A 9,255-nucleotide genomic window follows, 5' to 3' on the forward strand; every position below is an offset into this window, starting at 1 on the left:
CCCCAAGAAGGCTGCCGGCCCAGACGGAGTAACTGGTAAGGTGCTCAGAGCGTGTGCCCATCAGCTCACCCACATCTTTACCAGAATCTTCAACCTCTCCCTGACCCAAGCAGTCATCCCGTCCTGCCTAAAATCAGCCATAATTATCCCAGTGCCGAAGAAGTCTCCCACCATCAGCCTAAATGATTATCGTCCTGTGGCCCTCACTCCGGTTATCATGAAGTGCTTTGAGAGATTGGTTCTTCGGCACATTAAGGATTATCTCCCCCCAGACTTCGATCCCTATCAGTTTGCATATCGCGCAAACAGATCCACAGAGGATGCCATCGCCGTAGCTCTCCATTCTGCGCTGAGCCATCTAGAGCAGCAACAGAGCTACGTCCGGATGCTTTTTGTGGATTATAGCTCGGCTTTTAACACAATTATTCTGGATATTCTTATCACCAAATTGGTCACTCTTGGCCTCCCCCCCCCTCACATGTGCTTGGATAAAGGACTTTCTCATTAACCGGCCCCAGATGGTGAGACTCAGACCCTACCTCTCCTCCACTCGCAGGCTGAGCACTGGCTCCCCACAGGGCTGTGTGCTGAGCCCCCTCCTGTACTGTCTCTACACCCACGACTGTAGTCCGGCCCACAATAACAACCTTATCGTCAAGTTTGCTGACGACACCACAGTGGTCGGACTCATCTCAAAGGGAGATGAGGTAGCTTACAGAGAGGAGGTCCTGAACTTGGCAGCCTGGTGTTCAGAGAACAACTTGGTTCTAAACACTAAGAAAACCAAGGAGATCATTGTAGACTTCAGGAAGCACAACATCGACCTAGCCCCCCTTTTCATCAATGGTGAGTGTGTGGAGAGGGTCCACACCTTCCGGTTTCTTGGCGTTCTTATCTCCGCTGACATCTCCTGGACAGACAACATCACAGCGATTATCAAGAAGGCTCAACAGCGGCTACACTTCCTGAGGGTCCTCAGGAAGTACAACCTGGATTCCAATCTGCTGCTGACCTTCTACCGCTCGTCCGTTGAGAGCCTGTTGACATACTGTATCACAGTATGGTACGGCAGCTGCACCATGGCAGACAGGGAGAGGCTTCAGAGAGTAATAAGAGCAGCACAGAAGATCATTGGCTGCCCTCTCCCCTCCCTGATGGATATTTACATCTCCCGCTGCCTCAGCAGAGGAAAAACCATCATTAAGGACAGCTCCCATCCTGGTTCTGATCTGTTTAACCTGTTGCCCTCAGGGAGACGTTACAGGTGCATCAGAACAAGGACTAACAGATTCAAGAATAGTTTTTTCCCAAAAGTCATAACCACTCTAAACTTACACATGCATTGACTTCACAGTATAGGTATATAGCATCTCAGAACTGTGCACTTTATAGCCCCCCTCACCTCCCCCCCTGGGCACTATTTATTTTATCTTATGTTGTTATATTTATTTTATTTTATTTATCTTATTTATCTTATGTACATGTTGGCACTGAAAAAAGGAGTGGCTCTTAATCTCATTGTACATGTGTATAGTGACAATAAAGGCATTCATTCATTCATTCATTCATTCATCATTCATTAACCTGGAGATGTATGCATTTGGACCAGGGCCTCGTTTACAAGGGGGTCCTGGAAAACAGTAAAATCGCAAAAGTCCAAAACTTAACTTTATACTTAACCAGCAGCCTACAGAGATCAATGACCAGAACACATAAGACGCGTATCTATCTGTTAGTGTGGACTGGAGGAGAAGCATTGGCAGGTTGTTCTAAGCCATTCCGTCACACGAAAACCAGAGAAAGAAAGGTGATCAAATTCCATCTTCATACCATGAGGCAAACAATTCCACGCCTTCGGGAGCTGTTATGCAAAAGATAATTCTCCCGTACAGTTGTGTGCAAATATGGGTTAGAATTTAGACACCCTAGAGAGGTATGGTAAAGCATATGGAAGCATTGTAAAGCACAGAGACGTCTGGTAAAGCATAGGGAAGCATTGTAAAGCACAGAGAGGTATGATAAAGCATAGGCAGGCATTGTAAAGCAGAGAGGTATGGCAAAGCATAGGGAAGCATTGTAAAGCACAGAGAGGTATGGCAAAGCACAGGGAAGCATTGTAAAGCACAGAGAGGGATGGTAAAGCATAGGGAAGCATTGTAAAGCACAGTGAAAGCATGGTAAAACATAGGGAAGCATTGTAAAGCTCAGATAGGTGTAGTAAAGCATAGGGAAGCATTGTAAAGTACAGTGAGGTGTGGTAAAACACACTGTTATTATGAAACATGGCAACGCAGGGTAAACTGTGGTACGTGCATAGTGTAAACACGGGGAGGGAAGGCACGGGAAAATGGCAAAAATACAAACTTGTATAGGAGAAAAGAAGAGTCTATTGATTTAAATTCGTCCAAATTAGGAGGAGAGATTCGCTCGCTCTCCCTCTCTGACTCTCGCATCAGAAGAGGAGGGGCGGGGCCGTTCCGAGGAGCAAAAACCACCGTGACAATAGAACATAAGAACATAAGAAAGCTTACAAACGAGAGGAGGGCATTCAGCCCATGTTGCTCGTTTGGTTGTTAGTAGCTCATCAAGCAGCTTCTTGAAGGATCCCAGGGTCTCAGCTTCAAGTGAAGCGAGTTAGAGACTGAAAGGCAGGCGAGGGAGTGTGTAGCTGTGTGTCACGGGTGTAGCGGAGGGATAAAAACTGCGCAATTTCAAATCAGGTCCGCTTCTGTTTTCTTCCTTGAGAAAAGACAAAACAAAAAAAAAACCTACCTATTTGGAAACAGGGAGGTGCTTCGGTCGTGTTTGGGATGCAGTTATATTAAACGTGAACAATATAACTGTTAAAAAAAGCGAAATATGTATATTTTTGGCGAGACAGTGCTGCTGTTGTTGTTATTGCGGTTGCACGTTTGCAGTGAAGTTATAACATAACTTATATTTCCAGCAGAAGTGGATTGCGCACAAAAGAAGAAATAATGTTAAAGAAAATCGTTCGATTCGTTGGCTGCGGATCGTCTTACATAATTTGGTTGCAATTTCAGACTGCGTTGCTGAATGACTGTCAATCAGCAGAATACAACTGGAGTCGGCATTGTTATTTTAAAGCTGCAGAGAAAATATACGGATATATTTGTATTTACATCAATATATTGCGTGGCGTAACAACATATCGCCACCCACAAACAAGGTAAGCGTGCCGGAAAATAATATAATAGGACTTTATAGTTCACAGCTTTTAACAGTATAACGTGACGAACATTTTTTTTCCCGCTTCTCTATTAAAATCCATAATGTGTGTATATTTATGTATTTATTTATTTATTTGTTTATATACTGTGTATTGTGTTCGTATATCTAGAAAACGTTGCACGGATTTATTTTATTTTATTTGCAAAATAATAATAAAATACAGTAGTTTTGCAATGTTATTTTTTAAGCAATTATATTCATTTAACAATTAAAAGCATTTGGTGGTCGTTTAATATAGTGCGTGACACACTTCTGCAGCAAGATGCGTAGCCCTGCTTCTGAACTTAGTAAAGATACAAGAGCTGTTGTGTGTGTGTTTGCGTCTCAGTGTTCACTTTGTAATGGGAGTAGTTTTACGTGAACTGCTGCGATTTTGATTTGGAGTCTTTTATAATATTGCAAAACTGTTATGTGGCACAAGCACACTTATTTCATATATAACACGTGCATACATGTTTGTTTGTGTGTGTATGTGTGTATATATATATTTTATTATATATGTATTACATTACAATGTTTTTTCCAGAGTTGCTTTCTGGGCCTAGAAAATAAGGACGAGTGTCGCATTTTCGTTCTGAAATGTCATGTGGTTACATTGTAGCGCGCGCGTGTGTGGGTTTTTTTTTTCCCAGGAAGAACATTTTGATTTTTTTTTTTTGTCACCTCCTACTTCTTTTAGTAGTGCAATAATAACTGGGTAAATTTTTATAAGGGACCTGAGTGCTTCTCAGCATTCCCAATGAAATAAAGTTTAAAGGTTTCGCCAATCGCCCCGAATAGAACACACCCGGGTCTAACAAAAAATGTTCAAGAAAAACAAACATGTTGTTCTATTCACGTACAGCATGAACTTGCAGTACCGTTAATAATCCGCAAGAGGGCGCCAGATGCGTAGAAAACGGCCCCCGGAGCTTTGTAAAGACGTCATCGAACGTGACTTTGCTGCAGAGAATACTAGATCTCTGTGTGTTTAACACGCCTGTGTCTGAAAACAAACACTGGAGGGGCTTATAGGCTTTTGATGCCATGGCAACCATGCTCACTTATTTCTATTGAAATCTATTAACGCGTTTGCGATGTCATTGACTATATAGTTAATGATGTAGCGATCTGCTAGTCCTGTCTGTAAAACCTGCAGGCGTCTGTGTATCCATTTATTATTATTATTATTATTATTATTATTATTATTATTATTATTATTATTATTATTATTTATTTCTTAGCAGACGCCCTTATCCAGGGCAACTTACAATCGTAAGCAAATACATTTCAAGTATCCCAGTACAAGTAATAATACAATTAAGTGCAAGATAAATACAATGACTTGGTTCTAGCAAGTACAAGTATATGACAAAATCTGATTCAGTAACGGAGCAGATGACAGTGTCAATGATAGTTACATCAGGATATAATTAAATACAAAATACTACAGATTAAATAACACTTGACAGAAATTACTGCTGTCCTGTTTCTGGTCATCTTGTATAAATTCTACATGCGTCCATTTTCAAAAGCGAAAAAGCTTAATAAGATGTTGCCTCCTTTAGCTGTGGATTCACACTGAAATCAGTTTTAATAAGCCCTTTTTTCCGTTTGGCAGAGAATGGAGCAGGATCTCACGGAGCAGCCAATCGGAGGGGAGAGGAGGCTTGTATCTGGGCGGATTTGCTTCAGAGCAGGAGGGAGGATTCATGGAGTTCAGTGGGCGTGTCACTGCGGGTGGGCGGGGCCTCCATTGTATTTTCTCCCCAGATTCTCAGAAGTTTTGCCGGATATTTTCAGAAAGAAACCACAACTTGAGTAAGAGATCTGGTGTTTGTTCCACACACAGTATTGTTTACTTAGTGCGCTAGCTGAGAGCTAGGTTTCTTTTGTTTGTTTTATTAGCGGTTGTTTTGCCAGCGCGGTGTGACAAAAATAAAAGCAACACAGGTTTCAAGACTCCAGCCTGATCATTTACACTGTCCTCGACCACAATCAGCACAAGCGAGCCATCAGCAGTTTAAATAGAGTATATACATGTCAATGGTGCTCAATCACTGAGGACAGTACATCAAAACAAGTCCTGGTGGGTAAACAGCTTGTTATATGATCACAATCATGTTCACTCAAGGCAGCAGAATCCTATTTAACTGCAGTGTACTTGAGAAGCGATCGTCTCGTGAGGGTGCCTCGTTTAACAGCTTCATACCAGGAGGTTCAGATCCCGGCTCAGCCATTGACTCCCTGTGTGTGTGTGTGTGACCCTGAGCAAGTCACTGAACCTCCTTGTGCTCCGTCCTTCGGATGAGACGTAAAACAAACGAGCTCCAATTGGAATTGACTGCAGCAGCAGCAGTTGATGCATAGTTCACCCCCTAGCCTCTGTAAGTCGCTTTGGATAAAAGCATCTGCTGAATGACTAAATTGTAATAATAATAACAACAATATACAGACATGCTCAAATTTGTTGGTACCCCTCCACAAAAAACGAAGAATGCACAATTTTCTCTGAAATAACTTGAAACTGACAAAAGTAATTGGCATCCACCATTGTTTATTCCATATTTAATAGAAATCAGACTTTGCTTTTGATTTTTTATTCAACATAATATTGTAAATAAGAAAACAAATGAAAATGGCATGGACAAAAATGATGGGACCGCTAACCTAATATTTTGTTGCACAACCTTTAGAGGCAATCACTGCAATCAAACGTTTTCTGTAGCTCTCAATGAGACTTCTGCACCTGTTAACAGGTAGTTTGGCCCACTTTTCCTGAGCAAACTGCTCCAGCTGTCTCAGGTTTGATGGGTGCCTTCTCCAGACTGCAAGTTTCAGCTCTTTCCGTAGATGTTCGATAGGATTCAGATCAGGACTCATAGAAGGCCACTTCAGAATAGTCCAATGTTTTGTTCTTATCCATTCTTGGGTGCTTTTAGCTGTGTGTTTTGGGTCATTATCCTGTTGGAGGACCCATGACCTGCGACTGAGACAGAGCTTTCTGACACTGGGCAGTACGTTTCGCTCCAGAATGCCTTGATAGTCTTGAGATTTCATTGTGCCCTGCACAGATTCAAGGCACCCAAAACATAACCGAGCCTCCTCCATGTTTCACTGTAGGTATGGTGTTCTTTTCTTTGAAAGCTTCATTTTTTGTCTGTGAACATAGAGCTGATGTGACTTGCCAAAAAGCTCCAGTTTTGACTCATCTGTCCAAAGGACATTCTCCCAGAAGGATTGTGGCTTGTCAATATGCATTTTAGCAAATTCCAGTGTGGATTCCTCCTGGGTCTTCTTCCATGGAGCCCACTTTCGCTCAAAAAGCGACGGATGATGCGATCAGAAACTGACGTACCTTCACCTTGGAGTTCAGCTTGTATCTCTTTGGCAGTTATCCTTGGTTCTTTTTCTACCATTCGCACTATCCTTCTGTTCAATCTGGGGTCGATTTTCCTCTTGCGGCCGCGCCCAGGGAGGTTGGCTACAGTTCCATGGACCTTAAACTTCTTAATAATATTTGCAACTGTTGTCACAGGAACATCAAGCTGCTTGGAGATGGTCTTGTAGCCTTTACCTTTACCATGGTTGTCTATTATTTTCTTTCTGAGCTCCTCAGACAACTCTCTCCTTTGCTTTCTCTGGTCCATGTTCAGTGTGGTGCACACAATGATACCAAACAGCACAGTGACTACTTTTCTCCATTTAAATAGGCTGAATGACTGATTACAAGATTGGAGACATGTGTGATACTAATTAAAGAAACTAATTAGTTTGAAATATCACTATAATCCAATTATTTATTATCTTTTCTAAGGGGTACCAACAAATGTGTCCAGGCCATTTTAGAATATCTTTGTAGAATAAGCAATAATTCATCTCTTTTCACAGCTTCTTTGCTTTATTCTATGACATACCAAAGGCATGCAAGTATACATGATAAAATAGCTTTTAATTTCATCACTTTTCAGGAGGAATGAAGCATTATTTCAATGAGCTGTAAGGGTACCAACAAATTTGAGCACGTCTGTATTCGGTACTGTTCAAAAGTTTTGCAACAACAACTGATTTACAGCAAGACTAAGGCCCATGTTTCCTCACTCAGATGCCTTACTTAAATACCCTGGCATCATTGAATAGATAATTCTCTCCTCTTTAAACATATGTTCAATATTTTAATGAACAGTTCATCTCAGAAGTAGCCTGGTCCCCCGAAATGCTCTCCTGTTTCTAGGAAAGCAGCACCACTGTGAATGGGGATTTTGTTGCTGGATAACTTCACTCGGACTCCTCGCTCACTAAATCTCTTGATAGCCCTGAATAGACAACAGTCTCCTCTTTAGAAATATGCCAAGGATTTTAATGAGCAGTCTGTCCTGCAAGTGCAGTGGTACTCCAAATAAGATCCACTTACTACCCTTGTATAACCAGACAGTCATGTGATTCAGCCATCAGAAATGTCTTGGCATCAGATTTTAGCTTATTTGTATATAGATGGCCATTTCAATTGCCTCCTCTCCTGTCCTGCAGAACAGGATGCTGGTTGGAGGGAGTGGGTCTTGGACCTCCCTGCAAAGGATCATTGGTAGATCTCCCAGAATTCAATGCTGAAGATTTCCCAAGAGCTGTCAAGGTAAGTCCTGGGTTTAATTCTCATGATCAGAAACAATGTCTGACCCATTTTCAAATGGCTCCAATACTGTAAAACAGGACCGGCATTTTGTCTTGTTATGAACATGTTTGCAGTTCTGGCTTTTGTCCATAAGGTGGGGATAGCGAGCTGATATTCGCTGCACTGATCCTAGGTGTAAAGCAGCTGTAAAGAAAGCAGGCTTTTTTGCGGTTATTAATGTAATGTGATCATTAATCGATTTTTATTTTTTTAAATTAGTATTCACAGTGTTTATTAACTACACATAGTCTAATTATCTTAAAGATTTCTTGATTTGAGGTTATTTGCGTAGATGTGGTGTTTTTAAACCCAGAGAGAGAAGCAATTCTTTAAAATATAAATGCTTCATTTTGCGGATGTCTCACTGTGTGCATATTTAAAGCAGCTGATGTTTGCACTGTGTGTATACTGATGACAAACTGAATGGAGTAATAATGCTAATTGTGCAGCATGTACAGCTCTAGATAAGTGCTGCATCACCCTCTATAGAGAATGAACTGATTCTGCTTCATAAAGTGGAATGAAACTTGCTGAATAATGTTACCGTAAGATATTGAATCACACACCACTTTGTAGTTACCAAAATGGAATTATGTGACATTTGGAAATCTAACATGAAATACTACTGTACTGCTATTATGGCTTCCGGTAGAGTTTTATCCCAGTCCTAGGGTTAGATCATTTCAATAACAGGCTTCATTGAGGGGAGCTCTGAACCCCAGGACTGGGTGCAACAGCAGGGCTAGTGTGAGTTTGTAACCCTGCTCAAACTCCTGGCTCCTGATCATTTCAATAACACATCTATACAAAGGGAGCTCTGAAAAGGGCCAATGTGAGCTTCAAGCTTGCCGCATGATTGCAAAGGTGTGTGAATCAAGCTGAGGGAGGGGGCTGTACCAGGGTGAGGTCACACAGGAAGCAGGGGGTGACAGGGCAGCGAGGCTGTCAATCACTCTCTCACACACGCCTCTGCACTGACCACATCAAAGGGAGTGTGCTGTGAGTGGGGGGGCATTACGTCAATCATTGCATCACACCTATGGGGGGGGGGGGGGGGCGGATACACGTGTGTGAATCAAGCTGAGGGAGGGGGCTGTACCAGGGTGAGGTCACACAGGAAGCAGGGGGTGACAGGGCAGCGAGGCTGTCAATCACTCTCTCACACACGCCTCTGCACTGACCACATCAAAGGGAGTGTGCTGTGAGTGGGGGGGCATTACGTCAATCATTGCATCACACCTATGGGGGGGGGGGGGGGGGGGCGGATACACGTGTCTCTTAGACGTTAACTGAGGGATTTTTGTACTCTTATAAATAAGTGTCCCCTAGTAACAGCACAGCAAAGTGTAATG

General features: G+C 42.3%; 1 long non-coding RNA gene across 2 annotated transcripts; it reads left to right on the forward strand.

Annotated features, from left to right (window-relative positions):
* Window positions 1-2,459: 2,459 nt before the first annotated feature.
* LOC117968475 (uncharacterized) lies at window positions 2,460-8,926 on the forward strand. Of its 2 annotated transcripts, none has more exons than XR_009327903.1 (3): window positions 2,460-3,190; window positions 4,853-5,618; window positions 7,762-8,926. It is a non-coding gene; the product is annotated as an uncharacterized LOC117968475 (long non-coding RNA). The 2 variants fall into 2 exon arrangements; XR_009327904.1 differs by having other exon boundaries at window positions 4,853-5,052.
* The last annotated feature ends 329 nt before the right edge of the window (window positions 8,927-9,255 follow it).

This window comes from Acipenser ruthenus, unplaced genomic scaffold, assembly GCF_902713425.1.
Source record: "Acipenser ruthenus unplaced genomic scaffold, fAciRut3.2 maternal haplotype, whole genome shotgun sequence".
NCBI lineage: Eukaryota > Metazoa > Chordata > Actinopteri > Acipenseriformes > Acipenseridae > Acipenser > Acipenser ruthenus.